At 38.0% G+C, this 17,500-nt stretch overlaps 51 non-coding genes across 51 annotated transcripts; all 51 read right to left on the reverse strand.

Annotated features, from left to right (window-relative positions):
* Nucleotides 1-104: 104 nt before the first annotated feature.
* trnar-ucg (transfer RNA arginine (anticodon UCG)) lies at nucleotides 105-177 on the reverse strand. The gene has a single exon. It is a non-coding gene; the product is annotated as a tRNA-Arg (tRNA).
* A 91-nt stretch (nucleotides 178-268) lies between these two features.
* Nucleotides 269-342, reverse strand: trnai-aau (transfer RNA isoleucine (anticodon AAU)). Its single transcript has one exon. It is a non-coding gene; the product is annotated as a tRNA-Ile (tRNA).
* A 148-nt stretch (nucleotides 343-490) lies between these two features.
* On the reverse strand, nucleotides 491-563 carry trnar-ucg (transfer RNA arginine (anticodon UCG)). The gene has a single exon. It is a non-coding gene; the product is annotated as a tRNA-Arg (tRNA).
* A 314-nt stretch (nucleotides 564-877) lies between these two features.
* Nucleotides 878-950, reverse strand: trnar-ucg (transfer RNA arginine (anticodon UCG)). Its single transcript has one exon. It is a non-coding gene; the product is annotated as a tRNA-Arg (tRNA).
* Nucleotides 951-1,041: 91 nt separating this feature from the next.
* trnai-aau (transfer RNA isoleucine (anticodon AAU)) lies at nucleotides 1,042-1,115 on the reverse strand. The gene has a single exon. It is a non-coding gene; the product is annotated as a tRNA-Ile (tRNA).
* Nucleotides 1,116-1,263: 148 nt separating this feature from the next.
* trnar-ucg (transfer RNA arginine (anticodon UCG)) lies at nucleotides 1,264-1,336 on the reverse strand. Its single transcript has one exon. It is a non-coding gene; the product is annotated as a tRNA-Arg (tRNA).
* Nucleotides 1,337-1,427: 91 nt separating this feature from the next.
* On the reverse strand, nucleotides 1,428-1,501 carry trnai-aau (transfer RNA isoleucine (anticodon AAU)). Its single transcript has one exon. It is a non-coding gene; the product is annotated as a tRNA-Ile (tRNA).
* Nucleotides 1,502-1,813: 312 nt separating this feature from the next.
* On the reverse strand, nucleotides 1,814-1,887 carry trnai-aau (transfer RNA isoleucine (anticodon AAU)). The gene has a single exon. It is a non-coding gene; the product is annotated as a tRNA-Ile (tRNA).
* Nucleotides 1,888-2,035: 148 nt separating this feature from the next.
* trnar-ucg (transfer RNA arginine (anticodon UCG)) lies at nucleotides 2,036-2,108 on the reverse strand. Its single transcript has one exon. It is a non-coding gene; the product is annotated as a tRNA-Arg (tRNA).
* Nucleotides 2,109-2,422: 314 nt separating this feature from the next.
* Nucleotides 2,423-2,495, reverse strand: trnar-ucg (transfer RNA arginine (anticodon UCG)). Its single transcript has one exon. It is a non-coding gene; the product is annotated as a tRNA-Arg (tRNA).
* Nucleotides 2,496-2,808: 313 nt separating this feature from the next.
* trnar-ucg (transfer RNA arginine (anticodon UCG)) lies at nucleotides 2,809-2,881 on the reverse strand. The gene has a single exon. It is a non-coding gene; the product is annotated as a tRNA-Arg (tRNA).
* Nucleotides 2,882-3,194: 313 nt separating this feature from the next.
* On the reverse strand, nucleotides 3,195-3,267 carry trnar-ucg (transfer RNA arginine (anticodon UCG)). Its single transcript has one exon. It is a non-coding gene; the product is annotated as a tRNA-Arg (tRNA).
* Nucleotides 3,268-3,581: 314 nt separating this feature from the next.
* Nucleotides 3,582-3,654, reverse strand: trnar-ucg (transfer RNA arginine (anticodon UCG)). Its single transcript has one exon. It is a non-coding gene; the product is annotated as a tRNA-Arg (tRNA).
* A 91-nt stretch (nucleotides 3,655-3,745) lies between these two features.
* trnai-aau (transfer RNA isoleucine (anticodon AAU)) lies at nucleotides 3,746-3,819 on the reverse strand. The gene has a single exon. It is a non-coding gene; the product is annotated as a tRNA-Ile (tRNA).
* A 921-nt stretch (nucleotides 3,820-4,740) lies between these two features.
* On the reverse strand, nucleotides 4,741-4,813 carry trnar-ucg (transfer RNA arginine (anticodon UCG)). Its single transcript has one exon. It is a non-coding gene; the product is annotated as a tRNA-Arg (tRNA).
* A 313-nt stretch (nucleotides 4,814-5,126) lies between these two features.
* On the reverse strand, nucleotides 5,127-5,199 carry trnar-ucg (transfer RNA arginine (anticodon UCG)). Its single transcript has one exon. It is a non-coding gene; the product is annotated as a tRNA-Arg (tRNA).
* A 313-nt stretch (nucleotides 5,200-5,512) lies between these two features.
* trnar-ucg (transfer RNA arginine (anticodon UCG)) lies at nucleotides 5,513-5,585 on the reverse strand. Its single transcript has one exon. It is a non-coding gene; the product is annotated as a tRNA-Arg (tRNA).
* A 314-nt stretch (nucleotides 5,586-5,899) lies between these two features.
* Nucleotides 5,900-5,972, reverse strand: trnar-ucg (transfer RNA arginine (anticodon UCG)). The gene has a single exon. It is a non-coding gene; the product is annotated as a tRNA-Arg (tRNA).
* A 91-nt stretch (nucleotides 5,973-6,063) lies between these two features.
* On the reverse strand, nucleotides 6,064-6,137 carry trnai-aau (transfer RNA isoleucine (anticodon AAU)). The gene has a single exon. It is a non-coding gene; the product is annotated as a tRNA-Ile (tRNA).
* A 148-nt stretch (nucleotides 6,138-6,285) lies between these two features.
* Nucleotides 6,286-6,358, reverse strand: trnar-ucg (transfer RNA arginine (anticodon UCG)). The gene has a single exon. It is a non-coding gene; the product is annotated as a tRNA-Arg (tRNA).
* Nucleotides 6,359-6,449: 91 nt separating this feature from the next.
* On the reverse strand, nucleotides 6,450-6,523 carry trnai-aau (transfer RNA isoleucine (anticodon AAU)). The gene has a single exon. It is a non-coding gene; the product is annotated as a tRNA-Ile (tRNA).
* Nucleotides 6,524-7,057: 534 nt separating this feature from the next.
* trnar-ucg (transfer RNA arginine (anticodon UCG)) lies at nucleotides 7,058-7,130 on the reverse strand. The gene has a single exon. It is a non-coding gene; the product is annotated as a tRNA-Arg (tRNA).
* A 91-nt stretch (nucleotides 7,131-7,221) lies between these two features.
* Nucleotides 7,222-7,295, reverse strand: trnai-aau (transfer RNA isoleucine (anticodon AAU)). The gene has a single exon. It is a non-coding gene; the product is annotated as a tRNA-Ile (tRNA).
* A 148-nt stretch (nucleotides 7,296-7,443) lies between these two features.
* On the reverse strand, nucleotides 7,444-7,516 carry trnar-ucg (transfer RNA arginine (anticodon UCG)). The gene has a single exon. It is a non-coding gene; the product is annotated as a tRNA-Arg (tRNA).
* A 478-nt stretch (nucleotides 7,517-7,994) lies between these two features.
* On the reverse strand, nucleotides 7,995-8,068 carry trnai-aau (transfer RNA isoleucine (anticodon AAU)). The gene has a single exon. It is a non-coding gene; the product is annotated as a tRNA-Ile (tRNA).
* A 148-nt stretch (nucleotides 8,069-8,216) lies between these two features.
* Nucleotides 8,217-8,289, reverse strand: trnar-ucg (transfer RNA arginine (anticodon UCG)). The gene has a single exon. It is a non-coding gene; the product is annotated as a tRNA-Arg (tRNA).
* Nucleotides 8,290-8,380: 91 nt separating this feature from the next.
* trnai-aau (transfer RNA isoleucine (anticodon AAU)) lies at nucleotides 8,381-8,454 on the reverse strand. Its single transcript has one exon. It is a non-coding gene; the product is annotated as a tRNA-Ile (tRNA).
* Nucleotides 8,455-8,988: 534 nt separating this feature from the next.
* trnar-ucg (transfer RNA arginine (anticodon UCG)) lies at nucleotides 8,989-9,061 on the reverse strand. Its single transcript has one exon. It is a non-coding gene; the product is annotated as a tRNA-Arg (tRNA).
* Nucleotides 9,062-9,375: 314 nt separating this feature from the next.
* On the reverse strand, nucleotides 9,376-9,448 carry trnar-ucg (transfer RNA arginine (anticodon UCG)). Its single transcript has one exon. It is a non-coding gene; the product is annotated as a tRNA-Arg (tRNA).
* A 91-nt stretch (nucleotides 9,449-9,539) lies between these two features.
* trnai-aau (transfer RNA isoleucine (anticodon AAU)) lies at nucleotides 9,540-9,613 on the reverse strand. The gene has a single exon. It is a non-coding gene; the product is annotated as a tRNA-Ile (tRNA).
* Nucleotides 9,614-9,926: 313 nt separating this feature from the next.
* On the reverse strand, nucleotides 9,927-10,000 carry trnai-aau (transfer RNA isoleucine (anticodon AAU)). The gene has a single exon. It is a non-coding gene; the product is annotated as a tRNA-Ile (tRNA).
* Nucleotides 10,001-10,148: 148 nt separating this feature from the next.
* Nucleotides 10,149-10,221, reverse strand: trnar-ucg (transfer RNA arginine (anticodon UCG)). Its single transcript has one exon. It is a non-coding gene; the product is annotated as a tRNA-Arg (tRNA).
* A 313-nt stretch (nucleotides 10,222-10,534) lies between these two features.
* Nucleotides 10,535-10,607, reverse strand: trnar-ucg (transfer RNA arginine (anticodon UCG)). Its single transcript has one exon. It is a non-coding gene; the product is annotated as a tRNA-Arg (tRNA).
* Nucleotides 10,608-11,314: 707 nt separating this feature from the next.
* On the reverse strand, nucleotides 11,315-11,387 carry trnar-ucg (transfer RNA arginine (anticodon UCG)). Its single transcript has one exon. It is a non-coding gene; the product is annotated as a tRNA-Arg (tRNA).
* Nucleotides 11,388-11,700: 313 nt separating this feature from the next.
* trnar-ucg (transfer RNA arginine (anticodon UCG)) lies at nucleotides 11,701-11,773 on the reverse strand. The gene has a single exon. It is a non-coding gene; the product is annotated as a tRNA-Arg (tRNA).
* Nucleotides 11,774-12,086: 313 nt separating this feature from the next.
* On the reverse strand, nucleotides 12,087-12,159 carry trnar-ucg (transfer RNA arginine (anticodon UCG)). The gene has a single exon. It is a non-coding gene; the product is annotated as a tRNA-Arg (tRNA).
* Nucleotides 12,160-12,473: 314 nt separating this feature from the next.
* On the reverse strand, nucleotides 12,474-12,546 carry trnar-ucg (transfer RNA arginine (anticodon UCG)). Its single transcript has one exon. It is a non-coding gene; the product is annotated as a tRNA-Arg (tRNA).
* A 91-nt stretch (nucleotides 12,547-12,637) lies between these two features.
* Nucleotides 12,638-12,711, reverse strand: trnai-aau (transfer RNA isoleucine (anticodon AAU)). Its single transcript has one exon. It is a non-coding gene; the product is annotated as a tRNA-Ile (tRNA).
* A 148-nt stretch (nucleotides 12,712-12,859) lies between these two features.
* trnar-ucg (transfer RNA arginine (anticodon UCG)) lies at nucleotides 12,860-12,932 on the reverse strand. Its single transcript has one exon. It is a non-coding gene; the product is annotated as a tRNA-Arg (tRNA).
* A 91-nt stretch (nucleotides 12,933-13,023) lies between these two features.
* On the reverse strand, nucleotides 13,024-13,097 carry trnai-aau (transfer RNA isoleucine (anticodon AAU)). Its single transcript has one exon. It is a non-coding gene; the product is annotated as a tRNA-Ile (tRNA).
* Nucleotides 13,098-13,631: 534 nt separating this feature from the next.
* Nucleotides 13,632-13,704, reverse strand: trnar-ucg (transfer RNA arginine (anticodon UCG)). Its single transcript has one exon. It is a non-coding gene; the product is annotated as a tRNA-Arg (tRNA).
* A 314-nt stretch (nucleotides 13,705-14,018) lies between these two features.
* Nucleotides 14,019-14,091, reverse strand: trnar-ucg (transfer RNA arginine (anticodon UCG)). Its single transcript has one exon. It is a non-coding gene; the product is annotated as a tRNA-Arg (tRNA).
* Nucleotides 14,092-14,182: 91 nt separating this feature from the next.
* Nucleotides 14,183-14,256, reverse strand: trnai-aau (transfer RNA isoleucine (anticodon AAU)). Its single transcript has one exon. It is a non-coding gene; the product is annotated as a tRNA-Ile (tRNA).
* Nucleotides 14,257-14,790: 534 nt separating this feature from the next.
* trnar-ucg (transfer RNA arginine (anticodon UCG)) lies at nucleotides 14,791-14,863 on the reverse strand. The gene has a single exon. It is a non-coding gene; the product is annotated as a tRNA-Arg (tRNA).
* A 314-nt stretch (nucleotides 14,864-15,177) lies between these two features.
* trnar-ucg (transfer RNA arginine (anticodon UCG)) lies at nucleotides 15,178-15,250 on the reverse strand. Its single transcript has one exon. It is a non-coding gene; the product is annotated as a tRNA-Arg (tRNA).
* A 313-nt stretch (nucleotides 15,251-15,563) lies between these two features.
* trnar-ucg (transfer RNA arginine (anticodon UCG)) lies at nucleotides 15,564-15,636 on the reverse strand. Its single transcript has one exon. It is a non-coding gene; the product is annotated as a tRNA-Arg (tRNA).
* A 314-nt stretch (nucleotides 15,637-15,950) lies between these two features.
* Nucleotides 15,951-16,023, reverse strand: trnar-ucg (transfer RNA arginine (anticodon UCG)). The gene has a single exon. It is a non-coding gene; the product is annotated as a tRNA-Arg (tRNA).
* Nucleotides 16,024-16,114: 91 nt separating this feature from the next.
* Nucleotides 16,115-16,188, reverse strand: trnai-aau (transfer RNA isoleucine (anticodon AAU)). The gene has a single exon. It is a non-coding gene; the product is annotated as a tRNA-Ile (tRNA).
* Nucleotides 16,189-16,501: 313 nt separating this feature from the next.
* trnai-aau (transfer RNA isoleucine (anticodon AAU)) lies at nucleotides 16,502-16,575 on the reverse strand. The gene has a single exon. It is a non-coding gene; the product is annotated as a tRNA-Ile (tRNA).
* A 148-nt stretch (nucleotides 16,576-16,723) lies between these two features.
* Nucleotides 16,724-16,796, reverse strand: trnar-ucg (transfer RNA arginine (anticodon UCG)). Its single transcript has one exon. It is a non-coding gene; the product is annotated as a tRNA-Arg (tRNA).
* A 313-nt stretch (nucleotides 16,797-17,109) lies between these two features.
* On the reverse strand, nucleotides 17,110-17,182 carry trnar-ucg (transfer RNA arginine (anticodon UCG)). The gene has a single exon. It is a non-coding gene; the product is annotated as a tRNA-Arg (tRNA).
* Nucleotides 17,183-17,500: the final 318 nt, after the last annotated feature.

The raw sequence follows: 17,500 nt of genomic DNA on the forward strand, positions 1-17,500 counted from the left end.
TTTCAAACAGTTTGTGAAATGATTCACTTAAATGTTGTCGAAACATTGCCATGTTTCAAAGAATGTTATATATGCTACCACCTTTGAGCGAGGTCAATTCCAACTAACCACGAAGGGATTCGAACCCTCAATCTTCTGATCCGAAGTCAGACGCCTTATCCATTAGGCCACGTGGCTTCTGTTTAACAGGCTATTGGTCTATATATTTTTTCGGAAGTGTATAATTCATCCTCAAATTAATACATTAATAAACTCAACAATGAATTGATGGCCAGTACGGGGGTTGAACCCGTGACCTTAGCGTTATTAGCACCACGCTCTAACCAACTGAGCTAACCGGCCTTTCATTTAAGTGTTTATTTCATCTTTTTTTTTTGTTTTGACAATTTCAAACAGTTTGAGAAATGATTCACTTAAATGTTGTCGAAACATTGCCTTGTTTCAAAGAATGTTATATAAGCTACCACCTTTGAGCGAGGTCAATTCCAACTAACCACGAAGGGATTCGAACCCTCAATCTTCTGATCCGAAGTCAGACGCCTTATCCATTAGGCCACGTGGCTACTGTTTAACAGTCGATTGGTCTATATATTTTTTACGGAAGTGTATAATTCATCCTCAAATTAATACATCAATGAACTCAACAAAGAAATGATAGCCAGTACGGGGGTTGAACACGTGACCTTGGCGTTATTAGCACCACGCTCTAACCAACTGAGCTAACCGGCCTGTCAATTAAGTGTTTATTTCATCTTTTTTTTTTGTTTTTACAATTTCAAACAGTTTGAGAAATGATTCACTTAAATGTTGTCGAAACATTGCCTTGTTTCAAAGAATGTTATATATGCTACCACCTTTGAGCGAGGTCAATTCCAACTAACCACGAAGGGATTCGAACCCTCAATCTTCTGATCCGAAGTCAGACGCCTTATCCATTAGGCCACGTGGCTTCTGTTTAACAGTCTATTGGTCTATATATTTTTTCGGAAGTGTATAATTCATCCTCAAATTAATACATTAATAAACTCAACAATGAATTGATGGCCAGTACGGGGGTTGAACCCGTGACCTTGGCGTTATTAGCACCACGCTCTAACCAACTGAGCTAACCGGCCTTTTATTTAAGTGTTAATTTCATCTTTTTTTTTGGTATTTTCAATTACAAATAGTTTGAGAAGGGATTCACTCAAATGTTATCGAAGCATTCCCTTGTTTCACAGAATGTTTTATAAACTACAAACTTTGAGCGTGGTCAATTCCAACTAACCACGAAGGGATTCGAACCCTCAATCTTCTGATCCGAAGTCAGACGCCTTATCCATTAGGCCACGTAGCTTCTGTTTAATAGGCGATTGGTCTTTATATTTTTTCGGAAGTGTATAATTCATCCTCAAATTAATACATTAATAAACTCAACAAAGAATTGATGACCAGTACGGGGGTTGAACCCGTGACCTTGGCGTTATTAGCACCACGCTCTAACCAACTGAGCTAACCGGCCTGTCTTTTAAGTGTTAATTTCATGTTTTTTTTTGGTATTTTCAATTGCAAATAGTTTGAAAAGGGATTCACTCAAATGTTATCGAAGCATTCCCTTGTTTCACAGAATGTTTTATAAGCTACTAACTTTGAGCGAGGTCAATTATACGTAACCACGATGGGATTCGAACCCTCAATCTACTGATCCGAAGTCAGACGCCTTATCCATTAGGCCACGTGGCTTCTGATTAATAATCGATTGGTCTTTATATTTTTTCGGAAGTGTATAATTCATCCTCAAATTAATACATCAATAAACTCAACAAAGAATTAATGGCCAGTACGGGGGTTGAACCCGTGACCTTAGCGTTATTAGCACCACGCTCTAACCAACTGAGCTAACCGGCCTTTCAATTAAGTGTTTATTTCATCTTTTTTTTTTGTTTTGACAATTTCAAACAGTTTGAGAAATGATTCACTTAAATGTGGTCGAAACATTGCCTTGTTTCAAAGAATGTTATATAAACTACCACCTTTGAGCGAGGTCAATTCCAACTAACCACGAAGGGATTCGAACCCTCAATCTTCTGATCCGAAGTCAGACGCCTTATCCATTAGGCCACGTGGCTACTGTTTAACAGTCGATTGGTCTTTATATTTTTTACGGAAGTGTATAATTCATCCTCAAATTAATACATCAATGAACTCAACAAAGAAATGATGGCCAGTACGGGGGTTGAACACGTGACCTTGGCGTTATTAGCACCACGCTCTAACCAACTGAGCTAACCGGCCTGTCATTTAAGTGTTTATTTCATCTTTTTTTTTTGTTTTTACAATTTCAAACAGTTTGAGAAATGATTCACTTAAATGTTGTCGAAACATTGCCTTGTTTCAAAGAATGTTATATAAGCTACCACCTTTGAGCGAGGTCAATTCCACGTAACCACGAAGGGATTCGAACCCTCAATCTTCCGATCCGAAGTCAGACGCCTTATCCATTAGGCCACGTGGCTTCTGTTTAACAGTCTATTGGTCTATATATTTTTTCGGAAGTGTATAATTCATCCTCAAATTAATACATTAATAAACTCAACAATGAATTGATGGCCAGTACGGGGGTTGAACCCGTGACCTTAGCGTTATTAGCACAACGCTCTAACCAACTGAGCTAACCGGCCTTTTATTTAAGTGTTAATTTCATCTTTTTTTTTTGTTTTTACAATTTCAAACAGTTTGAGAAATGATTCACTTAAATGTTGTCGAAACATTGCCATGTTTCAAAGAATGTTATATATGCTACCACCTTTGAGCGAGGTCAATTCCAACTAACCACGAAGGGATTCGAACCCTCAATCTTCTGATCCGAAGTCAGACGCCTTATCCATTAGGCCACGTGGCTTCTGTTTAACAGGCTATTGGTCTATATATTTTTTCGGAAGTGTATAATTCATCCTCAAATTAATACATTAATAAACTCAACAATGAATTGATGGCCAGTACGGGGGTTGAACCCGTGACCTTAGCGTTATTAGCACCACGCTCTAACCAACTGAGCTAACCGGCCTTTCATTTAAGTGTTTATTTCATCTTTTTTTTTTGTTTTGACAATTTCAAACAGTTTGAGAAATGATTCACTTAAATGTTGTCGAAACATTGCCTTGTTTCAAAGAATGTTATATAAGCTACCACCTTTGAGCGAGGTCAATTCCAACTAACCACGAAGGGATTCGAACCCTCAATCTTCTGATCCGAAGTCAGACGCCTTATCCATTAGGCCACGTGGCTACTGTTTAACAGTCGATTGGTCTATATATTTTTTACGGAAGTGTATAATTCATCCTCAAATTAATACATCAATGAACTCAACAAAGAAATGATGGCCAGTACGGGGGTTGAACACGTGACCTTGGCGTTATTAGCACCACGCTCTAACCAACTGAGCTAACCGGCCTGTCAATTAAGTGTTTATTTCATCTTTTTTTTTTGTTTTTACAATTTCAAACAGTTTGAGAAATGATTCACTTAAATGTTGTCGAAACATTGCCTTGTTTCAAAGAATGTTATATATGCTACCACCTTTGAGCGAGGTCAATTCCAACTAACCACGAAGGGATTCGAACCCTCAATCTTCTGATCCGAAGTCAGACACCTTATCCATTAGGCCACGTGGCTTCTGTTTAACAGTCTATTGGTCTATATATTTTTTCGGAAGTGTATAATTCATCCTCAAATTAATACATTAATAAACTCAACAATGAATTGATGGCCAGTACGGGGGTTGAACCCGTGACCTTGGCGTTATTAGCACCACGCTCTAACCAACTGAGCTAACCGGCCTTTTATTTAAGTGTTAATTTCATCTTTTTTTTTGGTATTTTCAATTACAAATAGTTTGAGAAGGGATTCACTCAAATGTTATCGAAGCATTCCCTTGTTTCACAGAATGTTTTATAAACTACAAACTTTGAGCGTGGTCAATTCCAACTAACCACGATGGGATTCGAACCCTCAATCTACTGATCCGAAGTCAGACGCCTTATCCATTAGGCCACGTGGCTTCTGATTAATAATCGATTGGTCTTTATATTTTTTCGGAAGTGTATAATTCATCCTCAAATTAATACATCAATAAACTCAACAAAGAATTAATGGCCAGTACGGGGGTTGAACCCGTGACCTTAGCGTTATTAGCACCACGCTCTAACCAACTGAGCTAACCGGCCTTTCAATTAAGTGTTTATTTCATCTTTTTTTTTTGTTTTGACAATTTCAAACAGTTTGAGAAATGATTCACTTAAATGTTGTCGAAACATTGCCTTGTTTCAAAGAATGTTATATAAACTACCACCTTTGAGCGAGGTCAATTCCAACTAACCACGAAGGGATTCGAACCCGCAATATTCTGATCCGAAGTCAGACGCCTTATCCATTAGGCCACGTGGCTACTGTTTAACAGTCGATTGGTCTTTATATTTTTTACGGAAGTGTATAATTCATCCTCAAATTAATACATCAATGAACTCAACAAAGAAATGATGGCCAGTACGGGGGTTGAACACGTGACCTTGGCGTTATTAGCACCACGCTCTAACCAACTGAGCTAACCGGCCTGTCATTTAAGTGTTTATTTCATCTTTTTTTTTTGTTTTTACAATTTCAAACAGTTTGAGAAATGATTCACTTAAATGTTGTCGAAACATTGCCTTGTTTCAAAGAATGTTATATAAGCTACCACCTTTGAGCGAGGTCAATTCCACGTAACCACGAAGGGATTCGAACCCTCAATCTTCCGATCCGAAGTCAGACGCCTTATCCATTAGGCCACGTGGCTTCTGTTTAACAGTCTATTGGTCTATATATTTTTTCGGAAGTGTATAATTCATCCTCAAATTAATACATTAATAAACTCAACAATGAATTGATGGCCAGTACGGGGGTTGAACCCGTGACCTTAGCGTTATTAGCACAACGCTCTAACCAACTGAGCTAACCGGCCTTTTATTTAAGTGTTAATTTCATCTTTTTTTTTTGTTTTTACAATTTCAAACAGTTTGAGAAATGATTCACTTAAATGTTGTCGAAACATTGCCATGTTTCAAAGAATGTTATATATGCTACCACCTTTGAGCGAGGTCAATTCCAACTAACCACGAAGGGATTCGAACCCTCAATCTTCTGATCCGAAGTCAGACGCCTTATCCATTAGGCCACGTGGCTTCTGTTTAACAGGCTATTGGTCTATATATTTTTTCGGAAGTGTATAATTCATCCTCAAATTAATACATTAATAAACTCAACAATGAATTGATGGCCAGTACGGGGGTTGAACCCGTGACCTTAGCGTTATTAGCACCACGCTCTAACCAACTGAGCTAACCGGCCTTTCATTTAAGTGTTTATTTCATCTTTTTTTTTTGTTTTGACAATTTCAAACAGTTTGAGAAATGATTCACTTAAATGTTGTCGAAACATTGCCTTGTTTCAAAGAATGTTATATAAGCTACCACCTTTGAGCGAGGTCAATTCCAACTAACCACGAAGGGATTCGAACCCTCAATCTTCTGATCCGAAGTCAGACGCCTTATCCATTAGGCCACGTGGCTACTGTTTAACAGTCGATTGGTCTATATATTTTTTACGGAAGTGTATAATTCATCCTCAAATTAATACATCAATGAACTCAACAAAGAAATGATGGCCAGTACGGGGGTTGAACACGTGACCTTGGCGTTATTAGCACCACGCTCTAACCAACTGAGCTAACCGGCCTGTCAATTAAGTGTTTATTTCATCTTTTTTTTTTGTTTTTACAATTTCAAACAGTTTGAGAAATGATTCACTTAAATGTTGTCGAAACATTGCCTTGTTTCAAAGAATGTTATATATGCTACCACCTTTGAGCGAGGTCAATTCCAACTAACCACGAAGGGATTCGAACCCTCAATCTTCTGATCCGAAGTCAGACGCCTTATCCATTAGGCCACGTGGCATCTGTTTAACAGTCTATTGGTCTATATATTTTTTCGGAAGTGTATAATTCATCCTCAAATTAATACATTAATAAACTCAACAATGAATTGATGGCCAGTACGGGGGTTGAACCCGTGACCTTGGCGTTATTAGCACCACGCTCTAACCAACTGAGCTAACCGGCCTTTTATTTAAGTGTTAATTTCATCTTTTTTTTTGGTATTTTCAATTACAAATAGTTTGAGAAGGGATTCACTCAAATGTTATCGAAGCATTCCCTTGTTTCACAGAATGTTTTATAAACTACAAACTTTGAGCGTGGTCAATTCCAACTAACCACGAAGGGATTCGAACCCTCAATCTTCTGATCCGAAGTCAGACGCCTTATCCATTAGGCCACGTGGCTTCTGTTTAATAGGCGATTGGTCTTTATATTTTTTCGGAAGTGTATAATTCATCCTCAAATTAATACATTAATAAACTCAACAAAGAATTGATGGCCAGTACGGGGGTTGAACCCGTGACCTTGGCGTTATTAGCACCACGCTCTAACCAACTGAGCTAACCGGCCTGTCTTTTAAGTGTTAATTTCATGTTTTTTTTTGGTATTTTCAATTGCAAATAGTTTGAAAAGGGATTCACTCAAATGTTATCGAAGCATTCCCTTGTTTCACAGAATGTTTTATAAGCTACCAACTTTGAGCGAGGTCAATTATACGTAACCACGATGGGATTCGAACCCGCAATCTACTGATCCGAAGTCAGACGCCTTATCCATTAGGCCACGTGGCTTCTGATTAATAATCGATTGGTCTTTATATTTTTTCGGAAGTGTATAATTCATCCTCAAATTAATACATCAATAAACTCAACAAAGAATTAATGGCCAGTACGGGGGTTGAACCCGTGACCTAAGCATTATTAGCACCACGCTCTAACCAACTGAGCTAACCGGCCTTTCATTTAAGTGTTTATTTCATCTTTTTTTTTTGTTTTGACAATTTCAAACAGTTTGAGAAATGATTCACTTAAATGTTGTCGAAACATTGCCTTGTTTCAAAGAATGTTATATAAGCTACCACCTTTGAGCGAGGTCAATTCCAACTAACCACGAAGGGATTCGAACCCTCAATCTTCTGATCCGAAGTCAGACGCCTTATCCATTAGGCCACATGGCTTCTGTTTAACAGGCTATTGGTCTATATATTTTTTCGGAAGTGTATAATTCATCCTCAAATTAATACATTAATAAACTCAACAATGAATTGATGGCCAGTACGGGGGTTGAACCCGTGACCTTGGCGTTATTAGCACCACGCTCTAACCAACTGAGCTAACCGGCCTTTCATTTAAGTGTTTATTTCATCTTTTTTTTTTGTTTTGACAATTTCAAACAGTTTGAGAAATGATTCACTTAAATGTTGTCGAAACATTGCCTTGTTTCAAAGAATGTTATATATGCTACCACCTTTGAGCGAGGTCAATTCCAACTAACCACGAAGGGATTCGAACCCTCAATCTTCTGATCCGAAGTCAGACGCCTTATCCATTAGGCCACGTGGCTACTGTTTAACAGTCGATTGGTCTATATATTTTTTACGGAAGTGTATAATTCATCCTCAAATTAATACATCAATGAACTCAACAAAGAAATGATGGCCAGTACGGGGGTTGAACACGTGACCTTGGCGTTATTAGCACCACGCTCTAACCAACTGAGCTAACCGGCCTGTCAATTAAGTGTTTATTTCATCTTTTTTTTTTGTTTTTACAATTTCAAACAGTTTGAGAAATGATTCACTTAAATGTTGTCGAAACATTGCCTTGTTTCAAAGAATGTTATATATGCTACCACCTTTGAGCGAGGTCAATTCCAACTAACCACGAAGGGATTCGAACCCTCAATCTTCTGATCCGAAGTCAGACCCCTTATCCATTAGGCCACGTGGCTTCTGTTTAACAGTCTATTGGTCTATATATTTTTTCGGAAGTGTATAATTCATCCTCAAATTAATACATTAATAAACTCAACAATGAATTGATGGCCAGTACGGGGGTTGAACCCGTGACCTTGGCGTTATTAGCACCACGCTCTAACCAACTGAGCTAACCGGCCTTTTATTTAAGTGTTAATTTCATCTTTTTTTTTGGTATTTTCAATTACAAATAGTTTGAGAAGGGATTCACTCAAATGTTATCGAAGCATTCCCTTGTATCACAGAATGTTTTATAAACTACATACTTTGAGCGTGGTCAATTCCAACTAACCACGAAGGGATTCGAACCCTCAATCTTCTGATCCGAAGTCAGACGCCTTATCCATTAGGCCACGTGGCTTCTGTTTAATAGGCGATTGGTCTTTATATTTTTTCGGAAGTGTATAATTCATCCTCAAATTAATACATTAATAAACTCAACAAAGAATTGATGGCCAGTACGGGGGTTGAACCCGTGACCTTGGCGTTATTAGCACCACGCTCTAACCAACTGAGCTAACCGGCCTGTCTTTTAAGTGTTAATTTCATGTTTTTTTTTGGTATTTTCAATTGCAAATAGTTTGAAAAGGGATTCACTCAAATGTTATCGAAGCATTCCCTTGTTTCACAGAATGTTTTATAAGCTACCAACTTTGAGCGAGGTCAATTATACGTAACCACGATTGGATTCGAACCCTCAATCTACTGATCCGAAGTCAGACGCCTTATCCATTAGGCCACGTGGCTTCTGATTAATAATCGATTGGTCTTTATATTTTTTCGGAAGTGTATAATTCATCCTCAAATTAATACATCAATAAACTCAACAAAGAATTAATGGCCAGTACGGGGGTTGAACCCGTGACCTATGCATTATTAGCACCACGCTCTAACCAACTGAGCTAACCGGCCTTTCATTTAAGTGTTTATTTCATCTTTTTTTTTTGTTTTGACAATTTCAAACAGTTTGAGAAATGATTCACTTAAATGTTGTCGAAACATTGCCTTGTTTCAAAGAATGTTATATAAGCTACCACCTTTGAGCGAGGTCAAATCCAACTAACCACGAAGGGATTCGAACCCTCAATCTTCTGATCCGAAGTCAGACGCCTTATCCATTAGGCCACGTGGCTACTGTTTAACAGTCGATTGGTCTTTATATTTTTTACGGAAGTGTATAATTCATCCTCAAATTAATACATCAATGAACTCAACAAAGAAATGATGGCCAGTACGGGGGTTGAACACGTGACCTTGGCGTTATTAGCACCACGCTCTAACCAACTGAGCTAACCGGCCTGTCATTTAAGTGTTTATTTCATCTTTTTTTTTTGTTTTTACAATTTCAAACAGTTTGAGAAATGATTCACTTAAATGTTGTCGAAACATTGCCTTGTTTCAAAGAATGTTATATAAGCTACCACCTTTGAGCGAGGTCAATTCCAACTAACCACGAAGGGATTCGAACCCTCAATCTTCTGATCCGAAGTCAGACGCCTTATCCATTAGGCCACGTGGCTTCTGTTTAATAGGCGATTGGTCTTTATATTTTTTCGGAAGTGTATAATTCATCCTCAAATTAATACATTAATAAACTCAACAAAGAAATAATGGCCAGTACGGGGGTTGAACCCGTGACCTTGGCGTTATTAGCACCACGCTCTAACCAACTGAGCTAACCGGCCTTTTATTTAAGTGTTAATTTCATCTTTTTTTTTTGTTTTTACAATTTCAAACAGTTTGAGAAATGATTCACTTAAATGTTGTCGAAACATTGCCTTGTTTCAAAGAATGTTATATATGCTACCACCTTTGAGCGAGGTCAATTCCAACTAACCACGAAGGGATTCGAACCCTCAATCTTCTAGATCCGAAGTCAGACGCCTTATCCATTAGGCCACGTGGCTTCTGTTTAACAGTCTATTGGTCTATATATTTTTTCGGAAGTGTATAATTCATCCTCAAATTAATACATTAATAAACTCAACAATGAATTGATGGCCAGTACGGGGGTTGAACCCGTGACCTTGGCGTTATTAGCACCACGCTCTAACCAACTGAGCTAACCGGCCTTTTATTTAAGTGTTAATTTCATCTTTTTTTTTGGTATTTTCAATTACAAATAGTTTGAGAAGGGATTCACTCAAATGTTATCGAAGCATTCCCTTGTTTCACAGAATGTTTTATAAACTACAAACTTTGAGCGAGGTCAATTCCAACTAACCACGAAGGGATTCGAACCCTCAATCTTCTGATCCGAAGTCAGACGCCTTATCCATTAGGCCACGTGGCTTCTGTTTAATAGGCGATTGGTCTTTATATTTTTTCGGAAGTGTATAATTCATCCTCAAATTAATACATTAATAAACTCAACAAAGAATTGATGGCCAGTACGGGAGTTGAACCCGTGACCTTGGTGTTATTAGGACCACGCTCTAACCAACTGAGCTAACCGGCCTTATATGTAAATGTTCATTTCATGTTTTTTTTTGGTATTTTCAATTGCAAATAGTTTGAAAATGGATTCACTCAAATGTTATGGAAGCATTCCCTTGTTTCACAGAATGTTTTATAAGCTACCAACTTTGAGCGAGGTCAATTCCACGTAACCACGAAGGGATTCGAACCCTCAATCTTCTGATCCGAAGTCAGACGCCTTATCCATTAGGCCACGTGGCTTCTGATTAATATTCGATTGGTCTTTATATTTTTTCGGAAGTGTATAATTCATTCTCAAATTAATACATTAATAAACTCAACAACGAATAGATGGCCAGTACGGGGGTTGAACCCGTGACCTTGGCGTTATTAGCACCACTCTCTAACCAACTGAGCTAACCGGCCTTTCATTTAAGTGTTAATTTAATCTTTTTTTTTTGTTTTTACAATTTCAAACAGTTTAAGAAATGATTCACTTAAATGTTGTCGAAACATTGCCTTGTTTCAAAGAATGGTATGTAAGCTACCAACTTTGAGCGAGGTCAATTCCACGTAACCACGAAGGGATTCGAACCCACAATCTTCTGAACCGAAGTCAGACTCCTTATCCATTAGGCCACGTGGCTTCTGTTGTTTATTCGATTGGTCTTTATATTTTTTACGGAAGTGTATAATTCATCCTCAAATTAATACATCAATGAACTCAACAAAGAATTGATGGCCAGTACAGGGGTTGAACCCGTGACCTTGGCGTTATTAGCACCACGCTCTAACCAACTGAGCTAACCGGCCTTTTATGTAAGTTTTCATTTCATGTTTGTTTTTTTGGTATTTTCAATTACAAATACCGTATTTTGAGAAGGGATTCACTGAAATGTTATGGAAGCATTCCCTTGTTTCACAGAATGTTTTATATGCTACCAACTTTGAGCGAGGTCAATTCCAACAAACCACGAAGGGATTCGAACCCTCAATCTTCTGATCCGAAGTCAGACGCCTTATCCATTAGGCCACGTGGCTACTGATTAATAGACGATTGGTCTCTATATTTTTTCGGAAGTGTATAATTCATTCTCAAATTAATACATTAATAAACTCAACAACGAATTGATGGCCAGTACGGGGGTTGAACCCGTGACCTTAGCGTTATTAGCACCACTCTCTAACCAACTGAGCTAACCGGCCTTTTATTTAAGTGTTAATTTCATCTTTTTTTTTTGTTTTTACAATTTCAAACAGTTTGAGAAATGATTCACTTAAATGTTGTCGAAACATTGCCATGTTTCAAAGAATGTTATATATGCTACCACCTTTGAGCGAGGTCAATTCCAACTAACCACGAAGGGATTCGAACCCTCAATCTTCTGATCCGAAGTCAGACGCCTTATCCATTAGGCCACGTGGCTTCTGATTAACAGTCTATTGGTCTATATATTTTTTCGGAAGTGTATAATTCATCCTCAAATTAATACATTAATAAACTCAACAATGAATTGATGGCCAGTACGGGGGTTGAACCCGTGACCTTAGCGTTATTAGCACCACGCTCTAACCAACTGAGCTAACCGGCCTTTCATTTAAGTGTTTATTTCATCTTTTTTTTTTGTTTTGACAATTTCAAACAGTTTGAGAAATGATTCACTTAAATGTTGTCGAAACATTGCCTTGTTTCAAAGAATGTTATATAAGCTACCACCTTTGAGCGAGGTCAATTCCAACTAACCACGAAGGGATTCGAACCCTCAATCTTCTGATCCGAAGTCAGACGCCTTATCCATTAGGCCACGTGGCTACTGTTTAACAGTCGATTGGTCTATATATTTTTTACGGAAGTGTATAATTCATCCTCAAATTAATACATCAATGAACTCAACAAAGAAATGATGGCCAGTACGGGGGTTGAACACGTGACCTTGGCGTTATTAGCACCACGCTCTAACCAACTGAGCTAACCGGCCTGTCAATTAAGTGTTTATTTCATCTTTTTTTTTTGTTTTTACAATTTCAAACAGTTTGAGAAATGATTCACTTAAATGTTGTCGAAACATTGCCTTGTTTCAAAGAATGTTATATATGCTACCACCTTTGAGCGAGGTCAATTCCAACTAACCACGAAGGGATTCGAACCCTCAATCTTCTGATCCGAAGTCAGACGCCTTATCCATTAGGCCACGTGGCTTCTGTTTAACAGTCTATTGGTCTATATATTTTTTCGGAAGTGTATAATTCATCCTCAAATTAATACATTAATAAACTCAACAATGAATTGATGGCCAGTACGGGGGTTGAACCCGTGACCTTGGCGTTATTAGCACCACGCTCTAACCAACTGAGCTAACCGGCCTTTTATTTAAGTGTTAATTTCATCTTTTTTTTTGGTATTTTCAATTACAAATAGTTTGAGAAGGGATTCACTCAAATGTTATCGAAGCATTCCCTTGTTTCACAGAATGTTTTATAAACTACAAACTTTGAGCGTGGTCAATTCCAACTAACCACGAAGGGATTCGAACCCTCAATCTTCTGATCCGAAGTCAGACGCCTTATCCATTAGGCCACGTAGCTTCTGTTTAATAGGCGATTGGTCTTTATATTTTTTCGGAAGTGTATAATTCATCCTCAAATTAATACATTAATAAACTCAACAAAGAATTGATGGCCAGTACGGGAGTTGAACCCGTGACCTTGGCGTTATTAGCACCACGCCCTAACCAACTGAGCTAACCGGCCTGTCTTTTAAGTGTTAATTTCATGTTTTTTTTTGGTATTTTCAATTGCAAATAGTTTGAAAAGGGATTCACTCAAATGTTATCGAAGCATTCCCTTGTTTCACAGAATGTTTTACAAGCTACCAACTTTGAGCGAGGTCAATTATACGTAACCACGATGGGATTCGAACCCTCAATCTACTGATCCGAAGTCAGACGCCTTATCCATTAGGCCACGTGGCTTCTGATTAATAATCGATTGGTCTTTATATTTTTTCGGAAGTGTATAATTCATCCTCAAATTAATACATCAATAAACTCAACAAAGAATTAATGGCCAGTACGGGGGTTGAACCCGTGACCTATGCATTATTAGCACCACGCTCTAACCAACTGAGCTAACCGGCCTTTCATTTAAGTGTTTATTTCATCTTTTTTTTTTGTTTTGACAATTTCAAACAGTTTGAGAAATGATTCACTTAAATGTTGTCGAAACATTGCCTTGTTTCAAAGAATGTTATATAAGCTACCACCTTTGAGCGAGGTCAATTCCAATTAACCACGAAGGGATTCGAACCCTCAATCTTCTGATCCGAAGTCAGACGCCTTATCCATTAGGCCACGTGGCTACTGTTTAACAGTCGATTGGTCTTTATATTTTTTACGGAAGTGTATAATTCATCCTCAAATTAATACATCAATGAACTCAACAAAGAAATGATGGCCAGTACGGGGGTTGAACACGTGACCTTGGCGTTATTAGCACCACGCTCTAACCAACTGAGCTAACCGGCCTTTTATTTAAGTGTTAATTTCATCTTTTTTTTTGGTATTTTCAATTACAAATAGTTTGAGAAGGGATTCACTCAAATGTTATCGAAGCATTCCCTTGTTTCACAGAATGTTTTATAAACTACAAACTTTGAGCGTGGTCAATTCCAACTAACCACGAAGGGATTCGAACCCTCAATCTTCTGATCCGAAGTCAGACGCCTTATCCATTAGGCCACGTAGCTTCTGTTTAATAGGCGATTGGTCTTTATATTTTTTCGGAAGTGTATAATTCATCCTCAAATTAATACATTAATAAACTCAACAAAGAATTGATGGCCAGTACGGGAGTTGAACCCGTGACCTTGGCGTTATTAGCACCACGCCCTAACCAACTGAGCTAACCGGCCTGTCTTTTAAGTGTTAATTTCATGTTTTTTTTTGGTATTTTCAATTGCAAATAGTTTGAAAAGGGATTCACTCAAATGTTATCGAAGCATTCCCTTGTTTCACAGAATGTTTTACAAGCTACCAACTTTGAGCGAGGTCAATTATACGTAACCACGATGGGATTCGAACCCTCAATCTACTGATCCGAAGTCAGACGCCTTATCCATTAGGCCACGTGGCTTCTGATTAATAATCGATTGGTCTTTATATTTTTTCGGAAGTGTATAATTCATCCTCAAATTAATACATCAATAAACTCAACAAAGAATTAATGGCCAGTACGGGGGTTGAACCCGTGACCTATGCATTATTAGCACCACGCTCTAACCAACTGAGCTAACCGGCCTTTCATTTAAGTGTTTATTTCATCTTTTTTTTTTGTTTTGACAATTTCAAACAGTTTGAGAAATGATTCACTTAAATGTTGTCGAAACATTGCCTTGTTTCAAAGAATGTTATATAAGCTACCACCTTTGAGCGAGGTCAATTCCAATTAACCACGAAGGGATTCGAACCCTCAATCTTCTGATCCGAAGTCAGACGCCTTATCCATTAGGCCACGTGGCTACTGTTTAACAGTCGATTGGTCTTTATATTTTTTACGGAAGTGTATAATTCATCCTCAAATTAATACATCAATGAACTCAACAAAGAAATGATGGCCAGTACGGGGGTTGAACACGTGACCTTGGCGTTATTAGCACCACGCTCTAACCAACTGAGCTAACCGGCCTGTCATTTAAGTGTTTATTTCATCTTTTTTTTTTGTTTTTACAATTTCAAACAGTTTGAGAAATGATTCACTTAAATGTTGTCGAAACATTGCCTTGTTTCAAAGAATGTTATATAAGCTACCACCTTTGAGCGAGGTCAATTCCAACTAACCACGAAGGGATTCGAACCCTCAATCTTCTGATCCGAAGTCAGACGCCTTATCCATTAGGCCACGTGGCTTCTGTTTAATAGGCGATTGGTCTTTATATTTTTTCGGAAGTGTATAATTCATCCTCAAATTAATACATTAATAAACTCAACAAAGAAATAATGGCCAGTACGGGGGTTGAACCCGTGACCTTGGCGTTATTACCACCACGCTCTAACCAACTGAGCTAACCGGCCTTTCATTTAAGTGTTTATTTCATCTTTTTTTTTTGTTTTGACAATTTCAAACAGTTTGAGAAATGATTCACTTAAATGTTGTCGAAACATTGCCTTGTTTCAAAGAATGTTATATAAGCTACCACCTTTGAGCGAGGTCAATTCCAACTAACCACGAAGGGATTCGAACCCTCAATCTTCTGATCCGAAGTCAGACGCCTTATCCATTAGGCCACGTGGCTACTGTTTAACAGTCGATTGGTCTTTATATTTTTTACGGAAGTGTATAATTCATCCTCAAATTAATACATCAATGAACTCAACAAAGAAATGATGGCCAGTACGGGGGTTGAACACGTGACCTTGGCGTTATTAGCACCACGCTCTAACCAACTGAGCTAACCGGCCTGTCATTTAAGTGTTTATTTCATCTTTTTTTTTTGTTTTTACAATTTCAAACAGTTTGAGAAATGATTCACTTAAATGTTGTCGAAACATTGCCTTGTTTCAAAGAATGTTATATAAGCTACCACCTTTGAGCGAGGTCAATTCCAACTAACCACGAAGGGATTCGAACCCTCAATCTTCTGATCCGAAGTCAGACGCCTTATCCATTAGGCCACGTGGCTTCTGTTTAATAGGCGATTGGTCTTTATATTTTTTCGGAAGTGTATAATTCATCCTCAAATTAATACATTAATAAACTCAACAAAGAAATAATGGCCAGTACGGGGGTTGAACCCGTGACCTTGGCGTTATTAGCACCACGCTCTAACCAACTGAGCTAACCGGCCTTTTATTTAAGTGTTAATTTCATCTTTTTTTTTTGTTTTTACAATTTCAAACAGTTTGAGAAATGATTCACTTAAATGTTGTCGAAACATTGCCTTGTTTCAAAGAATGTTATATATGCTACCACCTTTGAGCGAGGTCAATTCCAACTAACCACGAAGGGATTCGAACCCTCAATCTTCTAGATCCGAAGTCAGACGCCTTATCCATTAGGCCACGTGGCTTCTGTTTAACAGTCTATTGGTCTATATATTTTTTCGGAAGTGTATAATTCATCCTCAAATTAATACATTAATAAACTCAACAATGAATTGATGGCCAGTACGGGGGTTGAACCCGTGACCTTGGCGTTATTAGCACCACGCTCTAACCAACTGAGCTAACCGGCCTTTTATTTAAGTGTTAATTTCATCTTTTTTTTTGGTATTTTCAATTACAAATAGTTTGAGAAGGGATTCACTCAAATGTTATCGAAGCATTCCCTTGTTTCACAGAATGTTTTATAAACTACAAACTTTGAGCGAGGTCAATTCCAACTAACCACGAAGGGATTCGAACCCTCAATCTTCTGATCCGAAGTCAGACGCCTTATCCATTAGGCCACGTGGCTTCTGTTTAATAGGCGATTGGTCTTTATATTTTTTCGGAAGTGTATAATTCATCCTCAAATTAATACATTAATAAACTCAACAAAGAATTGATGGCCAGTACGGGAGTTGAACCCGTGACCTTGGTGTTATTAGGACCACGCTCTAACCAACTGAGCTAACCGGCCTTATATGTAAATGTTCATTTCATGTTTTTTTTTGGTATTTTCAATTGCAAATAGTTTGAAAATGGATTCACTCAAATGTTATGGAAGCATTCCCTTGTTTCACAGAATGTTTTATAAGCTACCAACTTTGAGCGAGGTCAATTCCACGTAACCACGAAGGGATTCGAACCCTCAATCTTCTGATCCGAAGTCAGACGCCTTATCCATTAGGCCACGTGGCTTCTGATTAATATTCGATTGGTCTTTATATTTTTTCGGAAGTGTATAATTCATTCTCAAATTAATACATTAATAAACTCAACAACGAATAGATGGCCAGTACGGGGGTTGAACCCGTGACCTTGGCGTTATTAGCACCACTCTCTAACCAACTGAGCTAACCGGCCTTTCATTTAAGTGTTAATTTAATCTTTTTTTTTTGTTTTTACAATTTCAAACAGTTTAAGAAATGATTCACTTAAATGTTGTCGAAACATTGCCTTGTTTCAAAGAATGGTATGTAAGCTACCAACTTTGAGCGAGGTCAATTCCACGTAACC

The sequence above is a fragment of the Gadus macrocephalus genome, chromosome 10, assembly GCF_031168955.1.
Source record: "Gadus macrocephalus chromosome 10, ASM3116895v1".
Lineage (NCBI taxonomy): Eukaryota > Metazoa > Chordata > Actinopteri > Gadiformes > Gadidae > Gadus > Gadus macrocephalus.